This window comes from Saccopteryx leptura, chromosome 13 (assembly GCF_036850995.1).
Source record: "Saccopteryx leptura isolate mSacLep1 chromosome 13, mSacLep1_pri_phased_curated, whole genome shotgun sequence".
Lineage (NCBI taxonomy): Eukaryota > Metazoa > Chordata > Mammalia > Chiroptera > Emballonuridae > Saccopteryx > Saccopteryx leptura.
Window position 1 is genome coordinate 34,718,189 of NC_089515.1, and position 24,322 is coordinate 34,742,510.

At 43.3% G+C, this 24,322-nt stretch overlaps 1 protein-coding gene and 1 non-coding gene across 4 annotated transcripts in view; one reads left to right on the top strand and one right to left on the bottom strand.

The window, feature by feature from the left end:
• Positions 1-24,322, top strand: part of IDE (insulin degrading enzyme) — a 108,939-nt gene that overhangs the window by 11,732 nt on the left and 72,885 nt on the right. Inside the window, exon 2 of one of the 3 annotated variants that reach the window (XM_066355667.1) lies at positions 19,754-19,799. The exons of the other annotated variants lie outside the window; for them this stretch is intronic. The gene's annotated coding sequence lies outside the window, so the exon portion shown is untranslated. The remainder of the gene's footprint in view (positions 1-19,753; positions 19,800-24,322) is intronic. 3 annotated transcript variants of the gene reach the window in all.
• Positions 10,570-10,675, bottom strand: LOC136385119 (U6 spliceosomal RNA). The gene has a single exon (XR_010747729.1). It is a non-coding gene; the product is annotated as a U6 spliceosomal RNA (small nuclear RNA).

Genomic DNA, 24,322 nt, shown 5'->3' on the forward strand with positions numbered 1-24,322 from the left:
TCCCCACACCTCTGTCCCCCAAAGATCTAAACTCCAAAATTCCTGTTGGTTTTTTGGTCCCCTACAGGCACATATTTCTCTGGAATACCATAGGGCGCACTTAGCGCGCACCAGTGCATCCTGGCACACACTATTGAAAACCACTGCTCTCTGGGTCTCTTACCACCTCTCTGGCCTTGTTTCCAAAATGACCACTTTCACCCCTACAGTGGTCTTCTTGACAGACTCACTCTTGCTCACATTATTTGCATTGTTTTCCCTCGCTTCTGAAATGGTCTTCTACCAGGGATATCAGTGAGTTTCACAGAGAACATAGGATTGGAGCAAATGTCTTTGAAAGAAATATAAAATTTGGATGAACAGAAAAGGGGAAGGGAGAATAGTTTAGATGGAAGGAGAACAGGTGGTCACCTGCCGCGGTGGAGCACAGCAGCGCAGTCTTGTAGGCACTTCAGAGCTGGCTGGTAACCATCAGGAAGTTGGGCGACTCAGGGCCCCTCAGGGGAGTGAACAAGACAGAGCAATCTTTAAGCACCCAGAAAGCAAACCAAAATGATGATCCAGTTTGTAGGTTGGTAGCTCAGGAAGAGTTCAATTAAAAGATTAAAACCAGGTTAATCATTCCCGAACTACTTACTGGTATTTCTTAAGTTTCCTCTGCTTAAGGATAGGAAATGGGTCCAGAGCCTAGCATAAGACTGGAGCCTAAGTACTGCACTCAGCTACGATGCTCTTGCTGCTGCTGATGTTGCCCATAAAAAGCTTAGTAGCTACTATTTATTGAATGCCTACTGTGTGTTTTTCATTGTATTAGGAGTTTTCCATATGATGTCTTCATTAATGGCCACAGTAATTCTGTGAGAATGGTATTGTAGTTATTTTCTTTCTTTCAGATAAGGAGATTGAGACTCAAAGAGGTTAACCTGTTCAAAGATACACAGCTAGTAAATGGTTTAACCAGAAATGAATTCAGGTGGACTCACTCAAGAACCTCAGGGGTTGGCCATTATATTACCTCCCTCCCTAGAGATAGCCTGGCATCTCTAGTAGAGATGAAGAAGTCAGAACAAGGAAATGGTTTTGGAAGGACTATACATGGTAGACGGCGATGGTGGTATTGAATCTGAAGTGAGTGCTGGATAGCCAAGGGGAGATTTGCAGGTTAACCTGCATTTGAAATGTGGGTGGAATTTGATGAAAAGATCTGAACTGGTTTCCTGCATCTGAGAGCTTAGTGTAGAGATGATGGTTGAAGACATGAGTGGATATATGGGCAGTATCTGTGTAGACATGTGGAGGGCCCAAGTTAAACCCTAAGGAATACTGATGTTTAGGGATAAAGGGAACAGTTGGAGAGGTTGGGGGCTAGAGGCAGAAGATGATATCATAAGCAGGACGGTCAGACATGTCTAGCCAAAGAGGTTTTGAGGAAGTGGGGCCTTGGGAAAAGACCAAAGACCATTTTATTGGTAACCTGCAAATAAAAGGGAGGAGTCGCCTGACCAGGCGGTGGCGCAGTGGATACAACCTCGAACTGGGATGCAGAGGACCCAGGTTCGAAACCGTGACGTCGCCAGCTTGAGCGTGGGCTCATCTGGCTTGAGCAGAGCTCACCAGCTTGAAGCCAAGGTCGCTGGCTTGAGCATGGGGTTCTCGGTCTGCTGAAGGCCCACGGTCAAGGCACATATGAGAAAGCAATCAATGAACAACTAAGGTGTTGCAATAAAAGGGAGGAGTCAAAAACTAAATTTTATGGGGCCCTGAATTCAATACCACCAGGCACTGAATTTGGAGCAGTTAGATAGCAGCTGGGGAAGAGCAGGCGAGCAGGCCTGAGCAAAAGCCTGGTGGGGAAATAGAAAAGCTGATAGTGGTGGCTGAAAAGGAAGAAGCTAGTGAAAGAACAATGCTAAGAGAGGGTCTAGAAAAGGGTTCTGAAGGTACAGGTGAAGAGGGTAGCAATGGAAAAATAAATATTTGTTCAAGATAGGTCTTGACTTAGCCTGACCAGGTGGTGGCGCAGTGGATAGAGCGTCAGACTGGGTTCGAGATCCCGAGGTCACCAGCTTGAGCGTGGGCTCATCTGGTATGAGCAAAAGCTCACCAGCTTGGACCCAAGGTCGCTGGCTCCAGCAAGGGGTTACTCGGTCTGCTGAAGGCCCACGGTCAAGGCACATATGAGAAAGCAATCAATGAACAATTAAGGTGTTGCAATGCTTAACGAAAAACTAATGATTGATGCTCCTCATCTCTCCGTTTCTGTCTGTCTATCCCTCTCTCTGTCTCTGTAAAAAAAAAAAAAAAAGAAAAAGATAGGTCTTGATTTAGAAGGGCTATTCCTTATAAACAGTCATTTAAAAATTTAAGGCCCTGGCCAGGTAGCTCAGTGGATAGAGTGTTGAACTGGTGTGTCAAAGCCTGGTCAGGGCATATAGAAGAAGCAATCAGTGAGTGCACAAGTAAATGGAACAACTAAGGGGAACAAGTTGATGCTTCTCTCTCTCTTCCTCCCTCCCTCTGTCTCTTTCTCTCTCAAATTAAGGAAGAATTAAAAATTTAAAAAGGTAAATTAAAGTTCTTATAACTCTGGGCCTCAGTTTCCTCATTTGTTATAAGTTCTGCCATTTTTCTCCATGTAGAAAAGGGTCCAGTAGGGATTATGGGTTCCAGTTCCAATTCAGTTAATATGATAATCCTTTGTCCAGCTTTATAGGCTACTTAATTTTTTTTTTTTTTAAGCACAAGAGAGAGACGGAGACAGGGAATGACAGGAACAGATAGGAAGGGAGAGAGATGAGAAGCATCAGTTCTTCATGTGTCACCTTAGTTGTTCATCGATTGCTTTCTCATATGTGCATTGACCAGAGGGCTCCAAGTGACCCCTTGCTCAAGCCAGCAACCTTGGGCTCAAGCCAGCGACCTTTGGCCTCAAGCCAACAACCATGGGGTTATGTCTATGATCATGCACTCAAGCCAGCCACCTGGCACACAAGCTGGTGAGCCCACACTCAAGCCTGTGACCTTAGAGTTTCGAACCTGGGTCCTCAGCATCCCAGGCTGATGCTCTGTCCACTGCGCCACTATCTGATAAGCTCAGACCACTTCATTTTAGAATGTTTAGTTATATTGAGGGCCAGGAGTTCTGAAGGAGTAAGGGTCCCCTGTAATTGTATTCCTGGCACTTAGCACAGTGTCTGGCACATACAGGAGTTTAGTATTTGTTGGATAAATTTGTCCAGAGTATGGAGCCCTGGTCATAAACACAATTCTGTTTTTGCTCACAATTTGCCGTTTTTATACTCTAAATGTCAGTGTAGCCAGTAACTAGTACTTATGTGTATGTTTCTTATTATAAAGAAATTGGAGGTTGGAGTATATTTCCAAGATTTCTTGCAGGTCTGAGTTACTCATAGGAACCAAGTTGGTTTGAAAAGGAGTGGGACATAAAGGATGGAAAGTGTAGTGGAAAAGAACTTTTTGTAAAAAGACTCAATTCAACTGGATTCTAGTCTTGGTTTTGCCATTAGCTTGGCTGTGTGGTCGTGGGTGCTGGGCCAGATCATCTTTAACATTTTTAAAAATAGATTTTAAATAGAGAGAGGAAGGGGAACCGATTTGTTCTACTTATTTATCCCTTCATTGGTTGATTCTTGTATGTGCCCTGTCCCACGATTGAACCCACAACCTTGGCATATTGGGACGATGCTCTAAGCAACTGAGCTACCCGGCCAGGGCCTTGGGCCAGATCAGCTTTAAAGTTGAATAGAAGTAGCAAGAGTAGACATCCTTGTCTTATTCTTGATCCAGGGTTAGAAACATGGAATCGTTCACCATTAATATGATGCTAGCTATGACTTTTTCATAGATAGATACCCTTTATCAGGTTGAAGAAATCCCCTTATTCTTAGTTTTTGGTTTTGTTTTTTTTAATTTTTTTTATTCATTTTTAGAGGGGAGAGAGAGAGGGAGAGAGAAAAACAGAGAGAGAGAAGGGGGGAGGAGCTGGAAGCATCAACTCCCATATGTGCCTTGACCAGGCAAGCCCAGGGTTTTGAACCGGCGACCTCAGCATTTCCAGGTCGACGCTTTACCCACTGCGCCACCACAGGTCAGGCCCCTTATTCTTAGTTTGTTGAGTGTTTTTATCATGAATGTGTATGGAGTGATTTTTTTTTTTTTTTTTACAGAGACAGAGAGAGGGATAGACAGACAGAAACGGAGAGATGAGGAGCATCAATCATTAGTTTTTTGTTGCGCATTGCAACACCTTAATTGTTCATTGATTGCTTTCTCATATGTGCCTTGACCGTGGGCCTTCAGCAGACTGAGTAACCCCTTGCTGGAGCCAGCGACCTTGGGTCCAAGCTGGTGAGCTTTTGCTCAAACCAGATGAGCCCGTGCTCAAGCTGACGACCTCAGGGTCTCAAACCTGGGTCATCCGCATCCCAGTCCGACGCTCTATCTACTGCGCTACCGCCTGGTCAGGCTGGAGTGATGTATTTTTGAAAGTCTGTCTCGCACTGAAAAATTGCTAGTAAAAATATTTTCTTGAACCATTTGATTGTAAGCTGCCAATCAACGCTCTGTCACCTCCGGTTTCTTTAGTGTGATTTCCTACAAACAATGATAGTCTCCTATATAACCGTAACACAACTATCAATATCAGAAAATTAACATTGTGACATTACTACCATATAAATCTCAAATTCCATTCAAATTTTACCAGTTGTCCAGTTATGTCCTTTACCGAAGGATATTTTAATGAAAGGATTCGGTTAAGAATTAGTGTTGTCTTTAGTTGTTGTGTCTATTTATTCTCCTCATACTAGAATAGTTCCACAGACAAAGCCTTTCATGACCTTGACTCTTGAAATTTATAGACCAGTCACTTTGCAGAATGGCCCTAATTTAGATTTTTCTTACTATTCCACATGATTAAATACCCAGTTTTGGCAGGAATATCACAAGAGATGCTTGCTGTCTTTTTAAAAATCATTTTTTAAGACTTTGTTTATTCATTTTAGAGAGGAGAGAGAGAGAAGGTGGGGAGGAGCAGGAAGCATCAACTCCCATATGTGCCTTGACCAGGCAAGCCTGGAGTTTTGAACCAGTAACCTCAGTGTTCCTGGTTGACGTTTTATCCACTGTGCCGCCACAGGTCAGGCAATGGTTTTCTGTCTTTTTATTGTGTCCTATCATTGGCACTCAATGTTGATTTGTCCTTTATTGGTTATATTTACTTTGATCACTATAAGATAGGTTCTTGTCTACTATAAAGTGACTCTTTTCTCTTTAAGTATCTTCAGGGGGAATACTTTACAACTATATATGTAAATACAATGTTCCTCATCAAACTTTCAGTTTACTCATATATTTTTTTCAGTGTGGACTTATGTCCTGTTTTATTTAAAGGGTTTTAATTCGTGACTGCCATTTCTCAATCAGATGCTCAAATTGTTCCAGATATGGGCAGTGGGTGCCCTTTTAAGCTGGCTCCTGTATTCATTTGATATCCATCATTCTTTTTGTACTTTTCTTATTTTTTGGCATAACAAGATGTTCCAGATTCATTTTGTACTTCCTCTGCCTCAGTCCTGAAATCAACTATTTCTCCAAGGAGCCCTGGTTCCTTCTAGTGGAGAATAAAATGTAGAAACCAAGTTCTTAGTGCTCGGTGTACTCGTTGCTGTTTAGGAGGAGGAGGAGGAGAATCCCCGCTCCCCAGCCCTCTTTGTAGACAGAACTAGAAATACATGCGTACAAATAAATAGATGCTCTCTTTTATGTATATAAATATACATGGGTGAGTATTATCCACCTTATTACAAACCATGAATCACACAGATAACCTCCAGTTCTAATCTAAAACTACAAGGTTCATTTTATATATATATTTTTTAATTTTTTTTTATAGAGGCAGAGATAGACAGGGACAGACAGACAGGAACGAAGAGATGAGAAGCATCAATCATTAGGTTTTCGTTGCTCATTGCGACACCTTAGTTGTTCATTGATTGCTTTCTCATATGTGCCTTGACCGTGGGCCTTCAGCAGACCGAGTAACCCCTTGCTGGAGCCAGTGACCTTGGGTCCAAGCTGGTGAGCTTTTTGCTCAAACCAGATGAGCCCGCGCTCAAGCTGGTGACCTCGGGGTCTCGAACCTGGGTCCTTCCGCATCCCAGTCCAACGCTCTATCCACTGCGGCACCACCTGGTCAGGCTACAAGGTTCATTTTAGCTTTTTTCTTTTTTCATATTTGTAATTTCTAGCCCTGATAACGAAGTCCCTGGTGCTTATTATCCTTAATAAATAAATACACTTATTTAATTCACCCCCTTATTTGTACCTATATGTCATCCCTGCTGCCACCCTGTTCCCTTTGAGGTGCTTCATGAGCACTGTCACTTTATGGTCAGGCTGCCCCATGAGAAGTTGCTCTTTGTTTGAGCCTCGACACCGCGGGTTGTTCCCTCAAAAATCTGCCTCCTAGCCTGACCAGGTGGTGGCGCAGTGGATAGAACATCAGACTGGGATGCGGAAGACCCAGGTTCGAGACCCTGAGCTCGCCAGCTTGAGCGTGGACTCATCTGGCTTGAGCAAAAAGCTCAAGGTTGCTGGCTCCAGCACGGAGTTACTCAGTCTGCTGAAGGCCCCTGGTCAAGGCACATATGAGAGAGCAATCAATGAACAACTAAAGTGTCGCAACAAAAACTGATGATTGATGCTTCTCATCTCCATTCCTGTCTGTCTGTCCCTATCTATCTCTCTCTCTGTCCCTGTAAAAATAAATAAATAAATAAATAAATAAATAAATAAATAAATAAATAAATATTTTTTAATTTTTTCTGAAGCTGGAAACGGGGAGAGACAGTCAGACAGACTCCCGCATGCGCCCGATCGGGATCCACCCGGCACGCCCACCAGGGGCGACACTCTGCCCACCAGGGGGCGATGCTCTGCCCCTCCGGGGCGTCGCTCTGCCGCGACTGGAGCCACTCTAGCGCCTGGGGCAGAGGCCAAGGAGCCATCCCCAGCGCCCGGGCCATCTCTGCTCCAATGGAGCCTTGGCTGCGGGAGGGGAAGAGAGAGACAGAGAGGAAGGAGGGGGTGGGGGTGGAGAAGCAAATGGGCGCTTCTCCTATGTGCCCTGGCCAGGAATCGAACCCGGGTCCCTCGCACGCCAGGCCGACGCTCTACCGCTGAGCCAACCGGCCAGGGCTAAGTCCATTTTTTTGAAGGACATACATTAAGAATATGTCTTTAGATGGTGGTATTTAGCAAATTTTATTTCCTTATAGTTTCAAAAACTTAATCTATAACCAGAATGGATAATTTTTTCAAAATTGTATAAATGCGTATGTAATAAAAATTTAAAAACTAAATTGCTCAGGACTGAGAAGTTTTACTTGATGGTCCTAGAACAGCGCGGTTGGCAAGCTCATTAGTCAACAGAGCCAAATATCAACAGTACAACGATTGAAATTTCTTTTGAGAGCCAAATTTTTTAAACTTAAACTATATAGGTACGTACATTCCTTACAGAGGTAGCGCCTGCACATGGTATTTTGTGGAAGAGCCACACTCAAAGGGCCAAAGAGCTGCATGTGGCTTGTGAACTGCAGTTTGCTGACCAGGGTTCTAGAATAAAGAAAAAAATAAAGTATGTGCCTGCCTTACCTGTAGTGAGCGGATCAAGCGTTGACCTGGAACACTGAGGTCACTGGTTTGAACCCCCAGGCTTGCTGCTCAAGGCACATATGGGAGTTGATGCTTCCTGCTTCTCTTCTCTTTCTCTCTCTCCTCTCTTTAAAAATAAATAAAGAAATGAAATCTAAAAAAAGAAATAAAAATCCCCTAGAAATGTATTCACCCATGTATGTGATATGCAGGTCCTCTTTTAAAAAAAAAAGTATGTGCCCATTTTCTTAGTAAAGTCTTAGATAAATATTTACCATATTTCCTCATGCTTCCATGGGTAAAACACACCTTAATTTTGGTGCCCAGATTATGAAAAAAAAAAAAATTACATAAAGTTATTGAACTCAAATTTTATTTATCATCAGTTTCATACAACTCCTCATCACCGCCAAAACTCCCCATTCATTAGCTTGTTCTAGTCTGTGTCTGATGATGAATCACTGTCTTCAACAATGAGCACAAAAACAAGTGTGAAAAAGCGAAAATGTAAGCAAAAAAAATCTACAACCACTGTAGAAGATGCACCCAGTTTTTAAACCCCAAATTTTTTGGGAAATGATGCATCTTATACTGGGGGAATACAGTACTGTTTTCTAACTTTGGCCTTCTAGTAGCATAATCTTGGCTCTAACATTTTCTCTAATGTAGTTTAGAAATTCCTCTGCATTAACTTTTTTTTTTTGGTAGGTCAGAGTGGGTACGGGTGTATTTTTATTTTTTTTTTTTTTTTGTATTTTTTGTATTTTTCTGAAGCTGGAAACGGGGAGGCAGTCAGACAGACTCCCGCATGCGCCCGACCGGGATCCACCCGGCACGCCCACCAGGGGGCGATGCTCTGCCCCTCCGGGGTGTCGCTCTGTTGAGACCAGAGCCACTCTAGCGCCTGGGGCAGAGGCCAAGGAGCCATCCCTAGCGCCCGGGCCATCTTTTGCTCCAATGGAGCCTCGGCTGGGCTGCGGGAGGGGAAGAGAGAGACAGAGAGGAAGGAGAGGGGGAGGGGTGGAGAAGCAGATGGGCGCTTCTCCTGTGTGCCCTGGCCGGAAATCGAACCCGGGACTTCCGCACGCCAGGCCGACGCTCTACCACTGAGCCAACCGACCAGGGCTGTATTTTTAATTTTTAAAAAACCTTTTTTAGCGAGAGACAAGAAGAGAAAGACAGGAGGGGAGAGGGGTGAGAAACATCAACTCCTAGTTGCGTCACTTTAGTTGTTCATTAATTGCTTCTCATATATGCCTTGAATTGGGTGGGGGGGCCTCCAGCTGAGCCAGTGACCCCCTAGCTCAAGGCAGTGACCTTGGGCTCAAGCCAGTGACCATGGGATCATGTCAATGATACCACGCTTTAACTGGCAACCCCGCGTTCAAGCTGGATGAGCCTGCGGCCGAGCGTTGACCTGAAGGTTTCGAACCTGGGACGTCAGGTTGATTGATGCTCTATCCACTGTGCCACCACCAGTCAGGCAATTTTTAAAAACTTTGTTTTGACTAATTTTAGACTTACAGAAAAGTAACAAAAATAATAAACTTCCTCTATACGTAAGCATAATTATCAAGAAAAAGAGATTAATATCTTTACCTTTGTAGTTGATAATATCTTGGGGAGATACTTGGGAACTAGGCCAATTTTTTTTGTATCTCAAACATTTAGCACCCCCTGGTAGATCTTGTCTACAATATTTATTAAAGGAACTTGGGTTGGATGAGAATGGCGATAATTATTGCTCTTTGGCTTGCATTGCTATAGGGGTTCTGGAGCCTCAGTAGCTAGTCTCTGCCATTTACTTCTGTGTGACCTGGTACTCCTTACTTCTCTCTTCGAGCCTCTTTCCTCAACAGCAGAATGGGGGCAAAAATAGTATCTACCTCAGAGGTTCGTAGTGAGAAGTAAATGAGGAAATTCATGTAATGTACATGTCTCCATCTTATAGATAAGTATTCAGTAAATGTGGACTAATAACAGCAACGATGCTCCCATTACTATGAAGAGAAGAACGTGTTGTGTACAGTATTGAGTTCTAGGCACTAGAACACATATAATTTCAGAATTGTAGGCAGCCTGCTAATTGGGGCTTGAGGGGTGAGTTTTCTTTTTCTTTCTTTTTAAAAAAATTAATTAATTAATTTATTTATTACAGAGCCAGTGAGTCAGAGAGAGGGATAGACGGGGACAGATTAGACAGGAAGGGAGAGAGATGAGAAGCATCAATCATTGGCCCTGGCCGGTTGGCTCAGCGGTAGAGCGTCGGCCTGGCGTGCAGGAGTCCCGGGTTCGATTCCCGGCCAGGGCACACAGGAGAAGTGCCCATCTGCTTCTCCACCCCAACCCCGTCCTTCCTCTCTGTCTCTCTCTTCCCCTCCCGCAGCCGAGGCTCCATTGGAGCAAAGATGGCCCAGGCGCTGGGGATGGCTCTGTGGCCTCTGCCTCAGGCGCTAGAATGGCTCTGGATGCAACAGAACGACGCCCTAGAGGGGCAGAACATCGCCCCCTGGTGGGCATGCTGGGTGGATCCCGGTCAGGCGCATGCGGGAGTCTGTCTGACTGCCTCCCCGTTTCCAGCTTCGGAAAAATGAAAAAAAAAAAAAGAAGAAGAAGAAGAAGCATCAATCATTAGTTTTTCTTTGCGCGTTGCAACACCTTAGTTGTTCATTGATTGCTTTCTCATATGTGCCTTGACCGCGGGCCTTCAGCAGACCGAGTAACCCCATGCTGGAGCCAGTGACCTTGGGTTCAAGCTGGTGAGCTTTTGCTCAAACCAGATGAGCCCACGATCAAGCTGGCGACCTTGGGGTCTCGAACCTGGGTCCTCTGCATCCCAGTCCGATGCTCTATCCACTGTGCCATGCCTGGTCAGGCCCTTTTTCCTTTTTTAAAAATGTGGAACACTTCATAACTTTGTGTGTTATCCTTGCACAGGGGCCATGTAGTCTTCTTTGTGTTGTTCCAATTTTAGTATATGTGCTGCCAAAGGAAGCAGGACGGGTGAGTTTTCTTAAAGTCTGTATCTAAATAAAGAAACAGAATAGCATCTGTGGTTAAAAAAAATTTTTAAAAGTCAGAATCTAGGGGCTGTTCATTTCTAAACTACCTTAAGTTCCTACGCTAAGTGTAGAAAGAAATGAAATGAAGTGTAAAATTGACAGCAACATTGAACCAAAGCACATTGGGTCAGCACTTGAGTAAGGAAGCAGGTTCTGGAATTAGGATACACATTTCTTCCAAGGTCAGCTTCAGGCTTTCACCTCACATCACAAACCGTAAAAAAAATTGTTTGGGAAATTGCCTGAGTTGTGAGGCAACAAACTAGTTTCTTCTTTATCTTTTCCTTTTCCTTTCAGATTTTTTAAAATTGATCTTAGAGAGAGAGGAGAGAGAAAGAGGAGTCAGAAACATCAACTCCTAGTACTTGCTTTTCATATGTGCCTTGGCAGGGCAAGCCCAGGGTTTTAAACTGGTGACCTTAGCATCCCAGATCAACACCTTATCCACTACACCACCACAGTTGAAGCCCAACAGACTGCTTTCTTAGGGGACCAGGTTGTCAGCAAATATAATGAATGGAAAAGTCCAGATTATTTTCCTTATTAATTAGCCATTATATTATAATGTAGCTGAACCAAGTTAATAACAAAATAATAGTAGTAATAAACGTTCACTTTGGGCTTATAAACTTAGTAAGCAGGTTATGGTGCATTCAAGTCCATTAAGTTTTATGTTTTCAAAGATTCTTTCTGTACTATTCTGAAAAGTACAAAGAATAAAGATCACCTAATCCATACGTAACCACACTCAACTTCTGTGAGTATCCTTCCAAAGGTTTAGTTGTCTCTGTACATAAAATAAATATTTTAACTTGGTGGAATGGTTAAGAGCATGATGCTTTGGTGTCTAAAGTCTTGGATTTGAATCTAGTTCTCTTATTTAATGCCTGTGTGGCCTGCCTGACCAGGCGGTGGCACAGTGGATAGAGCGTCAGACTGGGATGCGGAGGACCCAGGTTCGAGACCCCGAGGTCACCAGCTTGAGCATGGGCTTATCTGGTTTGAGCAAAGCTCACCAGCTTGGACCCAAGGTCACTGGCTCGAGCAAGGGGTTACTCAGTCTGCTGAAGGCCCACGGTCAAGGCACATATGAGAAAGCAATCAATGAACAACTAAGGTGTTGCAACGAAAAACTGATGATTGATGCTTCTCGTCTCTCTCCATTCCTGTCTCTTTATCCCTCTGTCCGACTCTGTCTCTGTGAAAAAAAAATTAAATAAATAAATAAATAAATAAATAATGCCTGTATGGCCCTAACCAAATAACTTTTATGAGGTTTAATTTTCCCATGCAGGGAAAATGGTGACTATAGGATCTTTCTAAGGGGTGCATTGAAGGTATATTCCTATTAAAGCAGGGGTCGGGAACCGTTTTGGCTGAGAGCCATGAACGCCACATATTTTAAAATGTAATTCCATGAGAGCCATACAATGACCCATGTACGTTTTACATTATCCAATAAAAATTTGGTGGTGTCCCGGAGGACAGCGGTGATTGGCTCCAGCCACCCGCAACCATGAACATGAGTGGTAGGGAATGAAGGGATTGTAATACTTGAGAATGTTTTATATTTTTAACATTTTTTTTTATTAAAGATTTGTCTGTGAGCCAGATGCAGCCATCAAAAGAGCCACATCTGGCTCTCAAGCCATAGGTTCCCGACCCCTGCCATAAGGAGTTGGTGCAGTGCAGGATAGTGATTGAACATTGCGGAAGGTTCTGTCCCAGTGCCCAGGCTGTGCCCTTTCTAAGGCAGATCCCTTTACTACGGCGCTCAATTGCTTACTCAGGGACTGCAAAGCTACTCCTCTCTTTTTCTCCTATGAACAGTTTTACCCCTTTTTTTCATTTAAGCCCTTTTTGGATGGATGGATGGATGGATGGATGGATGGATGGAAAATTTTTTTTCTTCTTTTTTAAATTTTATTTTTTTAATGGGGTGACATCAATAAATCAGGGTACATATATTCAAAGAAAACATGTTCAGGTTATCTTGTCATTCAGTTATGTTGCATACCCATTACCCAAAGTCAGATTGTCCTCTTTCACCTTCTATCTAGTTTTCTTTGTGCCCCTCCTCCTCCCCCTTTCCCTCTTCCTCTCCCCCCAACCCCCTTAACCACCACACTCTTATCAATGTCTCTTAGTCTCGCTTTTATATCTCACCTACGTATGGAATAATGCAGTTCCTGGTTTTTTCTGATTTACTTATTTCACTTCGTATAATGTTATCAAGGTCCCACCATTTTTCTGTAAATGATCCGATGTCATCATTTCTTATAGCTGAGTAGTATTCCATAGTGTATATGTGCCACATCTTCTTTAGATGGATGGAAATTTAATGCAGATAGCTTTGTATGTTTTGATGAAGCTGTCTCATACTTTTAAGTGGATTGAATTGGTTGTAGTGATTTTCATTCATTATTTTTGGATGATAAAGTCAGAACTATAAACTGGAGTCTTTTATCCTTGGCACTGTTGACATTTTGAGCCAGATATAACTGTGGTAGGGGCTGTTTTGTGTAATGCAGGATGCTTAGCAGCAGTCCTGTTCCGTGCTCACTGGTCACCAGTTGCATACTTCAGTATTGACAGTTCAGTTGTGACACATTGCCGTATGTCTCTTTGGGGAGCAAAATTGTCACTTTTTGAGAGCTACAGACTATAAACAATGGCTTACCTATAGCAGTTTCAAAGAGATAATTATTTACCTGTTTTTTTGATAGTTTTATAAAGTACCTTCGTATTACTAGCCTGTCCAGTGAATGTTTTTGACTTCTGGAGATGACACTATATAATGGAATTGGCATGCGTATATGTTAAGTAATGCTAGTAATAATGTGGTTATTGAGATGATCTGTTTGCATCTCACCCCTCAGGATCATAATTACAATGATGATTATAATAAAAGGTGACCATTTATGGGTGCCTACAACATGCCAGACATTGTGCCTTGGTGAAATTTATTTCTACCTATATACTTATTTTACAACAGAAGTGCTATATATATAAAGGCTGTCCAAGTCTGATGCAATATTAGGTCTCCCTGTCAATTTAATGCACCTCTGTGAACACTTCATGTGACTCTTGACTGGCAAAACTGGATGAGTCCCACAAGCCCAGTTTGACCAAAAGAGTCCAATAGTATCCAGGATCTAAGTAGCAAAAGGGTCACTTAGTAAAGGTGAAGGTATATATTGATACTATAATTACCGAAAGCTGCTGGAAGTGGTCGAGGGTCAGTACTGGCATGGAGGATCACATTAAGGCAGAGTGCAGTCAAGCTTCCTGAATGAGCATGAGCTGAAGAAGAAAGGATTCTCTCTTTCAGAACCAGAGTGTACACAGGGATGTCACTGAGCCCTCCAGTGGAGCTACACAGAATACTGAAAATGGTGTTGTGGTTTGCTTTCGTTGGAGGGCTGTCTTGAGAGAATTACTTACAGGTTGATAACTCTTTCTACCCTGTGATTTAAATTAATCTTTAGAGACCATGACAGGGATTTTTGAGCTGTCTTGCTATTCCGGGACCAAGGGGCCTCTATGAGGAAGATAAGATAACCCATATGTAAAATTAATTCTCAGTTTGAAGACATGTTTACATATTATTATTTTTTGTTTTGATTTTTAAAAAAATTTAAATATTTCTTTGAAGAAATAATTCTAAGACTGAGGTGAAAAAAAATTTTAATGAGAGGTGGGAGGCAGAAAGACAGACTCCCACGTGTACCCCAACTGGGGTCCATCCATCAAGCTCCTTACTGAGTGTTGCTCTGCCCATTTGGGGCTATTGCTCCATTGCTTGGCAGCCAAGCTATTTTAGTCCCTGAGGCGAGGCCATGCTGCCATGCTCAGCGCCCAGGCCAACTTGCTGGCATGAGCCATGACTGTGGGAGGGGGGAAGACAGAGAGAGGGCAAAGGGGGAAGGGTGGAGAAGCAGATGGTGCTTCTCCTGTGTGCCCTGATTGGGAATTGAACCCAGGACATCCACTCGCTGAGCCGATGCCCTAACGCTGAGCAAACCAGCCAGGGCTATTTTTGTTTTGTTTTGTTTTGTTTTTTTCTGAAGCTGGAAACGGGGAGAGACAGTCAGACAGACTCCCGCATGCGCCCGACCAGGATCCACCCGGCACGCCCACCAGGGGCGGTGCTCTGCCCATCCTGGGCGTAGCTCTGCCGGGACCAGAGCCACTCCAGCGCCCGGGGCAGAGACCAAGGAGCCATCTCCAGTGCCCGGGCCATCCTCGCTCCAATGGAGCCTCGACTGCGGGAGGGGAAGAGAGACAGAGAGGAAGGAGGGGGTGGGGGTGGAGAAGCAAATGGGCGCCTCTCCTATGCGCCCTGACCGGGAATCGATCCCGGGTCCCCCGCACGCCAGGCCGACGCTCTACCGCTGAGCCAACCGGCCAGGGCCTTTTGTTTTGTTTTAAAATAACAAAACCTATGTAATTCATATCCTTGATAAATTATTGTTTGATATAAATGTTGAAAATTGTTGAGGGGGGTGTATGGCCAGTGGCTGCCGCCCTTGTGGCCATGCAGGTTCTCACTGGATTCGGGCAGATGGCAAAGAAACAGTGGAGCCAAACAATGGTGGGCCATTCCTTTATTCAAGTCTTGTACCAGCAGAGGAGCAAACAGGCAGGGAAGGTTGCTTCCCTCTCATCCAGGGCTCCCAAAGCCCTGCCGCATTCTTCCTTCCACAACCCGGAGATCTCCGCTTCCTCCTGGAATCAAAGGCCCCACCAGCCTCAGAGGAGCTCCCAAAGCCCCTCAGCTCCGGTTCCACATCTGCACTCCTTCCCTTCCTGCACAACCCAGGCTGGAGAAAAGACCTTTTCTTCAGTAAACGTTAGTAATACAGCACTCCTCCCAAGCAGGAAGGTAAGCCACAATTTGCAGTCTGCTGCCCTGAGGGCAAGCAGCACAGCCTTTCACAGACTACGCTACTCACTGCACTGCCCAGGCCAATGCAAAATATGAGCGGGCAAACCTAAAAAACACATTTTACAAACTGATTTGCCCAAAAAGGGGAGAATTTATTTAAAGTTTAATTATTTTGCTTTTATTTGGATTACATTTATTGCTCGTCACTTTTAATTGGTTGCTGAGAATATCAAGTTTTATTAGACTCTTAACTGGAGTTTAAAATAAGTAATTACTAAAAGCTAGTTTTCAAGTCTTATCATGATGAGTAAACACTTGATTAAAATGTTTAACATACTTAGTTAAGTTGACTCATGCCATACTTAAATGGGCTTCCTATTTCTTCTGGTTAGGATAACAATAGAATGAATAGTCTCAGGACACACCTGAGAAGCTTTAGATAATTATCCCATTAATTGGACTATTAATTTCTTAGTTCGCCTTCTCTGTTTAGCACCTGTTTGATATGGATAGCTACTTTTCAGTATCCAATCCAAGTGGTACGGTTTCCAGGATGACTTTTTTTTTAATTGATGGGTGATGATCATCAACTCAGCTCTGGGTTCATCCTTCTCTGGAATTCCAGTTTATCCAGTCCTCATGCTCCATCTCTCCAACATTTTTTAAAATGTGATTTTTGTAATTTATTATGGTTTTTTCTAGTTACTGAACCTGAATCAGATTGCCATGACCTACTATATACCCTACTCAAATGGAAGTTATCAGTTCCCCCCCTTCCTGTCTCAGCTCTATGTTGTTTTCTTGAGTTATTGCACTAGTCAGAATTCCCAGTAAAATGTTGAACAGAAGAGATGATAGTGTGGGGATGAAAGAATAGTCTCCCTTTGCCTGACCTGTGGTGGCGCAGTGGATAAAGCGTCAACCTGGAAATGCTGAGGTCGCCGGTTCGTAACTTGGGCTTGCCAGGTCAAGGCACATATGGGAGTTGATGCTTCCAGCTCCTCCCCCTTCTCTCTCTCTCTGTCTCTCCTCTCTCTCTCTCTCTGTCTCTCCCTCTCCTCTCTAAAATGAATAAATAAAAAAAAATTAAAAAAAAAAAGAAGTCTCCCTTTTATTTTAAGTATGCTGACTTTTTTAAAGACATGAATGATTGTTGAATTTAAATTGTTTTAAGACTTTATTCATTTTAGATAGAAGAGAGAGGGAAAGAGAAAGAGAGAGAAGGGGGGAAGGAACAGGAAGCATCAACTCCCTTGACCAGACCAACTCCCAAGGTTTTGAACCCACGACTTCAGCGTTCCAGGTCCATGCTTTATCCACTGCGCCACCATAGGTCAGGCTGATTGTTGATTTTTTTTTTTTTTTTTTTGTATTTTTCTGAAGCTGGAAACGGGGAGAGACAGTCAGACAGACTCCCGCATGCGCCCGACGGGGATCCACCTGGCACACCCACCAGGGGCGATGCTCTGCCCACCAGGGGGCGATGCTCTGCCCCTCCGGGGCGTTGCTCTGTTGCGACCAGAGCCACTCTAGCACCTGGGGTAGAGGCCAAGGAGCCATCCCCAGCGCCCGGGCCATCTTTGCTCCAATGGAGCCTTGGCTGCGGGAGGGGAAGAGAGAGACAGAGAGGAAGGAGGGGGGGGGTGGAGAAGCAAATGGGCGCTTCTCCTATGTGCCCTGGCCGGGAATCGAACCCAGGTCCCCCGCACGCCAGGCGGATGCTCTACCGCTGAGCCAACCAGCCAGGGCCTGATTGTTGAATTTAGTTAAGTACTTTTTCTGCATCTACCAAGATAATTACATGATTTTTCTTTTTGTTTTTCTGTTCCTATAGCTTAATGGATGCATCTAAAAAATAAATTACCCATAACCCTGCATATCTACTGTGGTAATTATTTTCATATTCCCTTTCATGCAAGAGACAATGCTATACACTCTTCACTCTCTTTAATCCTGCTATATATTTTCCTTTTTATTTCTTATTAGCAAAGTAAGTGAGATAATATGGTTCTCAGCCCAGGGACTTGTTTGGCAGAGCAGAAGCTTTCTTTCAGGCTCCTTTCACCACTTCTCTCTGTTTTGTATGGGAGAAAGAAGAGAAAAACAAAACTTTTCTTGCAGAATTAATCTTGACCTATTTAAGATTTCACTTCCTTGTTTTTGTTATTTGGGATTGTTAGGGAGGAGAACGGGGTCAGGGAAGGGCTGTGGGGGCGGTACCTGGAAGCTGAGGAAGAAAGCCAGGGATTTCCTTAAGCACCACCTTCTGTCCCTCCCCTTCCCATGCTTCCTCTCTCTCTATAGGTCGGGGTTTGTTACAGATCAGGTATGGGAATGCCACTGGGTAAATCACCCAAACCACTGAGCTTTTGTTTTCTCGTCTGGGGTTAAGGAGAATGACCATCAAAGCTGCTGTGAGTTGTCACTCAGGGAGAATGGAAAGATTAAATTAGCAGTTTATAAAGCATATGAGACTTTTAAAATGGAGTGATTGTTAGGGTTACCTTGTACAGTGGCGTCTTTCTCACATTTTCTAACAGCCGGAAGCCTACCTGTGGAGGAAGGATACACATGAAACACTTTTGGTTCGGTTCCAAAGTGACAACTACTGTATAAGAAACCTTCTGTAATTAGCTGTGCTTAAACCTTCATAAAGTCTATAAAATGTTCCCTGTTGAGTGAAGTTATTCAGCACAGGCCTGCTGAAATGTGCAACTTTGGAATGTGGCTTATTTTGAACTGAAGGCAATGGAGAGACCCTGCGGGCTCAAGAGAAACTTTTACTTCTCCCTTAAAGAATTTAAGTTGGGGGCCCTGGCTGGGTGACTCAGTGGATAAAGTATCGTCCTTGAGTACCAAGGTCACGGGTTTGATCCCTGTGACATTGGAGAAGCAATCAGTGAGCACACAACTAAATGCAATAACTGAAGTGGAACCACGAGTTGCTGCCTCTCTCTCTTTCTCTCTCCCTTCTTCTCTCCCCTCTCTCTCTCCTTCTACCTCTCTCTCTCCCTCCTCTTCCTCTCACCCCCCTTTTTCCCTTCTTTTCTCCTTCTCTATCAAATCAATGGAAAAATTAAAATAAAAAATAAATTTAAGTTGGGGCCTTGCCCATAATAAGAGTTATCACCATATCACCAAAAATAACTTTATGACCTATCTATAGGGCACATCTGCTCTTATTCTGCAAATGACCTTCTTCCCCCTGAAGCCCCAAGGCACCGAACCTTATTCTTAGCTTAGAATATTGTACATACCATTTTTACCTTTCTCTCCATGAATCTCTTAATGTGTATGGGGTCTCTGATTCATTATATGGAGTTTCCATACACACATACATACATGTGTAATTAAGTTTATTTCCTCTTGTTAATCTGTTTGATGTCCATTTAATTATTAGATCACCCAAAAAACCTAGAGGATAATGTAAAATATCTTCCACCCCTACATAAGCTTGTCAGTTTGGAATAAACAACCATTGATATATAGGTACAAAGAAAAGAACAAAATTTGCAAAAGCACATATCTTTAAAATAATACTGCTATAGGATTCCTTTAAATTACGGTGGTCCTTATTCATAAGGGTTAATTTTTTTTTATTGTAAGCTCCTTTCCAGAAGGCACAGATGACATTTTGCCTGGAATAAAGGCGAAGTGTCTCATCACGGGAAAAGAGGATTTAGTTGACAGGATTTTAGTTTATACCCACCTTTATGATCTAGCTGGTGTGAGATGAGGTGAACTGGTCCCTATAAGTGAAGAGCCATGGGTAGATGGTTCCCTGAGACCTGCTATTTTTTGTTAGGTCAAGGAACGTAAATAATATTTGGGAATGTGTAGTCTCACAGTGAGGCATCCTAGGGCTTATACCACTATGATCTTTATATTCTCTAACTTCTGCTTTCTATGGGGAAGAAGTGTTTATGGAGTGCCCTGACCGGATAGCTCTGTTGGTTGGAGCATCGTACTGAAGCATGGAGGTTGCCAGTTCAATCCCCGGTCAGGGCACATGCAGGAGCAGATTGATGTTCCTGTCTTTCTCTTTCCTTCTCTCCCTTCCTCTCTCTCTCTTAAATTAATATAACAAACATTTTTAAGAAATGTTTTCATGTGGTTCTGATTGTAGGCGTTCTCTCCTTCGATGCCTCCTCCTCATTCAGGAGTGCCATAAGGTAAGCTCAACTTCTGCTTGTGGTTTGGGAGTAGGTGGTTGAATTCCACAGAAGGAATAGTCCACATAATTGACTATTAGAATGATCATTTACCTGTTTGGGTTTATAGGTCATCCATTTATAAATTAGAAATGGGGGGGGGTGACTGCATGAGGAGAGTGGAGGGGTTGAGCAAAAAGGGAAAAAAAGAAAAAAGCATCAGGTTTGACTTTAACTATGTCTGAGGCTGTGGAGGTGGGTAGACAGAAGGCCGAGTTTCCCAATCTCGCAGTACACTGTGGAACACTTAGGAAAAAAGATTGGTGAAAGCTCAGCTGAATAAAAATGATTTGCAGAAAAAATTTCTTGATATGAGAATTTGGAAATGAACTACTTGGGAATTTGTTTTTACAAACTTGCAGTTTAGGCCTTTACATGTCCAGATAAAAGTCTGTGATCTCTCAGTGGAGTTCTGGTTGTAGTTCTGTTAACCTCAAGCTTTTGTATTTCGCTTTATGCCTCTTGTGTTTTTTCTCACCACCAGTCCTTCGCTCCTCAGGTATTCCCTTCCTTCTATTTGGCATACTTCTACTCACCTACTCTCTTTCCTCTCTCCCCTCCTAGAAAGTTAGGTATACCCTTCTTTTTATTACTCCCATAGAGCTCTGGGACAACTGTGTCACCACAGTTCAAAGATGACTTGTTTTCATATCTGTCCATAGACTGGGTTCCTTCAGAGCAAGGGCTCTGGCATTCTCCTCTTTGTAGCCAGCATGCCCGGTAGTGTCTGGCTCTTCATAGTCCTCCTGGAGTGTTTGTTTAGACATGGGGACGCTGGGGTGGGCACAGTCAAGAACTGAGTTCTAATTATACCATTTTGCTGGATGATCTTAGGTGATGTAAGGTCCTAGAGCTTCAGATTCTGTGTAAGATAGGGACTAGCCTATCTGGGGATCTTGTCTGGTTTCTGATATTTTACATTTTTAATAAGCTCCCAGAAAGAGTCAGAGCAGCTAGTCCTTGAATTGCAAATAAAAGTAGGTAACAGCTAATATCTCTTCCACATTTTGCCTTCTGTGTTTTTAGTCATTGTTTTAAATTCTAAACAAAATTACAAAATATGATGCAATTAATATCTCTCCAAGTTTATTAGAATGCTGAGTACTGACAATTCTCTGTCTGTGATGAAGTTTCCAATGTATGAAAATGTTCCTGAAATTAAAAGTAATTATTTTGCTTCTAAGATTTTGGCTTTGACAGGTTAAAAATATCAAATGTCTGGGAAAATATTTGATTTAGCACTAGCTTGTCATTAAGAGTCGTAATACTCACTTGTTCGCTTTTTTGTGCATATTGGAGAACATTTGCAATAGATAAAATTACTTTGGAAGGCTTTATGCTAATGAGCTGAGATAGATAGACATGTGATCTCATGAGTATAAATACAGAGACAGGCAAGCTGTTGAATTCATCATCAGAGGAGTTCCAGATCATTTCCTCCGGTTCTCCAGAAGGTGAGAATCTAATTGTTGCAGGATGTGTTGAGAGATAGGCTCTAGGTAAAGCTAGCCTGTGATTGTTGAGCTTTTACCAATCTTTTTTCTCCTCTCTCTTTAAGTGTTGTTCCACAGTATATTGAATAGATTGAGAAACTTTGTTGAATATGGATTGCTAGAAAGGATCTTGTTTGAAAATGTCACTATTATTCCTCTTGGCCTTTGTTTCCACAAAAAGTCATGATTGATTTGGGAGCATTGCCAGCTTGGAAATTTATAGTTGTTCTTGATCTTGTATACAGATGTCTGAAAGTAGTTGGACTAATTTTTCTGTTTGACTTATAGAATAAATCTATTGCTTTTTTCTTTAGTCACACCAGGGATATTAATCAGGCATAGCTTCAGTGCCCAAATGATTTATATAATGCCTCTGATCATATTTTATTCCTTTAAGAAAATGAAATTCTGGACAAGACAAATTGCACCCTGCAAAAACTACAGAACGTAGCCTATAGTTAAGGGTGGTTATCTTAATTAGAATGAAATTTTCACTTCCCACAGACTAAAACATAGAGCAGCTTGTCCTACCACAGTGAGCTGTATTTCATCCCCTCACTACAATTGTGGAGTGGGTAGAAGAAGTTTCAGAGCTTTACCATCATTATCAGCATCATTGTGATTACATTTTAATCTTTTGTAACTTTTGGTTCTCCTAAATCAATCTAGCTGGACAAGTACAATAGAGGGCTTGGGCGTAAACAATGGCAATGAAACAAAAATAGCCTTTAGTTTTTGCTCCCACATAGTGGAATTCATCGCTGGAATCCCAGCCCCTCCCTTCCTCTAGTAGACTTGCAGGAAGGAGCTTAAGCATCTGTGTAGTGTACACTGAGCTTTTTTTTTTTTTTTTTTTTAACAGAGTCAGAGAGAGAGATAGATAGGGACAGACAGACAGGAACAGAGAGATGAGAAGCATCAATCATTAGTTTTTCGTTGCGCATTGCGACACCTTAGTTGTTCATTGATTGCTTTCTCATATGTGCCTTGACTGCGGGCCTTCAGCAGACCGAGTAACCCCTCGCTCGAGCCAGCGACCTTGGGTCCAAGCTGGTGAGCTTTTGCTCAAACCAGATGAGCCCGTGCTCAAGCTGGTGACCTCAGGGTCTCGAACCTGGGTCCTCCGCCTCCCAGTTCGATGCTCTATCCACTGCGTCACCACCTGGTCAGGAGGTTTATTTAATCTTAAAGTTGCTGCTAGATTGGAGCTCATTTTTTAATAAAGCAATTTATATCGAACCCAAATTAAGGGTGTTTTTAGGCTCTGGCTGGTGGCTCAGTGGGTAGAAGTCGGCCTGACATATGGATGTCTTGGTTGGATTCCTGATCAGAGCACATAGAACTATCTGCTTCTCCCCCTTTACTTCTCCCTCTTCTCTCGCTCTTCCCCTCGGCAACGAGTGCCTGGATTGGTTTAAGCATGGCCCAGGTGCTGAGGATAGCTCTGTTAATCCAAGAGTCAGCCTCAGGCCCTAAAAGTAGCTCTGTACTCTAAAATTAGCTCTGCACTCATCATCAGCCCCAGAAAGTGTTGCTGGGTGGATTCCATCAGGTGCAGGCACATGCTGGAGTCTATCTCACTATCTCCCCACCTCTCACCTAAAAAATAAATTTCTTTTAAAACCAGGTATTTACTAAGAATGTTTGCAACAGTTCAGAGAGATTAACCTTGGGGAAATACCTTAACCAGGATTATTATTATTGTGCTTGTCTTTGGAGGCTTACATAGACCATGTTTTATTAGCCTGAGACCTTTTTTTAACCATAAAACATTTTTTAAGACTTTGCACTCAGATCTTCATCTGCCTTTGACATTGATCTTATGGTATTTATTTATTTGTGACGGAGACAGAGAGAGGGACAGACAGACAGGAAGGGAGAGAGATGAGAAGCATTAGTCTTTGTTGCTGCACCTTAGTTGTTCATTGATTGCTTTCTCTTATGTGCTTTGACGGGGCGAAGGCGGGGGGTTCAAGTGACCCCTTGCTCAAGCCAGTGTGACCTTTGGGCTCAAGCCAGCAACCATGGGGTCATGTCTAGGATCCCACGCTCAATCCAGCAACCCTGTGCTCAAGCTGGTGAGCTTGTGCTCAAGCCAGAGAAGGCCACACTCAACCTGGCGACTTTGGTGTTTTGATCGCACCTGGGTCCTCCGTGTCCCAGTCTGATGCTATATCCATTGTGCCTCCGCCTGGTCAGGCTGACATTGATCTTAAAGTAGTTTATGGCTAAGGAAATAGAGGAGTTGTTGATAATGCCTTTTTGCTTCCAAACTGCTTTTGAATTTTCCAAAAGTGGTTCTATATCCCAAATATGTTAGTCTTATATTTTATATTTTGTTTTTTAAGAAATTTTTACTATAAACAGGGCAAGACTTACCATTGTCTCTGTGAAGTACTATGTGGTTTTTAAAAACCAGTATTATACATTTAGTATGACCTATTCTACTGATCTTTAATATTCCAAATAATACCTTCCAAAGAAAATATCAGGGATAATCCTAATAGGAGCAAAAAATCCCCCTTGGTTTATCAATTTTTTTTTTTTTTTTTTTTTTTTTTTTCCTTTTCTGAAGCTGGAAACGGGGAGAGACAGACAGACTCCCGCATGTGCCCGACCGGGATCCACCCGGCACGCCCACCAGGGGCGACGCTTTGCCCACCAGGGGGCGATGCTCTGCCCCTCCGGGGCGTCTCTCTGCCGCGACCAGAGCCACTCTAGCACCTGGGGCAGAGGCCAAGGAGCCATCCCCAGCGCCCGGCCATCTTTGCTCCAATGGAGCCTTGGCTGCGGGAGGGGAAGAGAGAGACAGAGAGGAAGGAGGGGGTGGGGGTGGAGAAGCAAATGGGCGCTTCTCCTATGTGCCCTGGCTGGGAATCGAACCCGGGTCCCCCGCACGCCAGGCCGACGCTCTACTGCTGAGCCAACCGGCCAGGGCCCTGGTTTATCAATTTTTTAAATTGATATTTTAGAGAGAGGAGATGGAGGGAG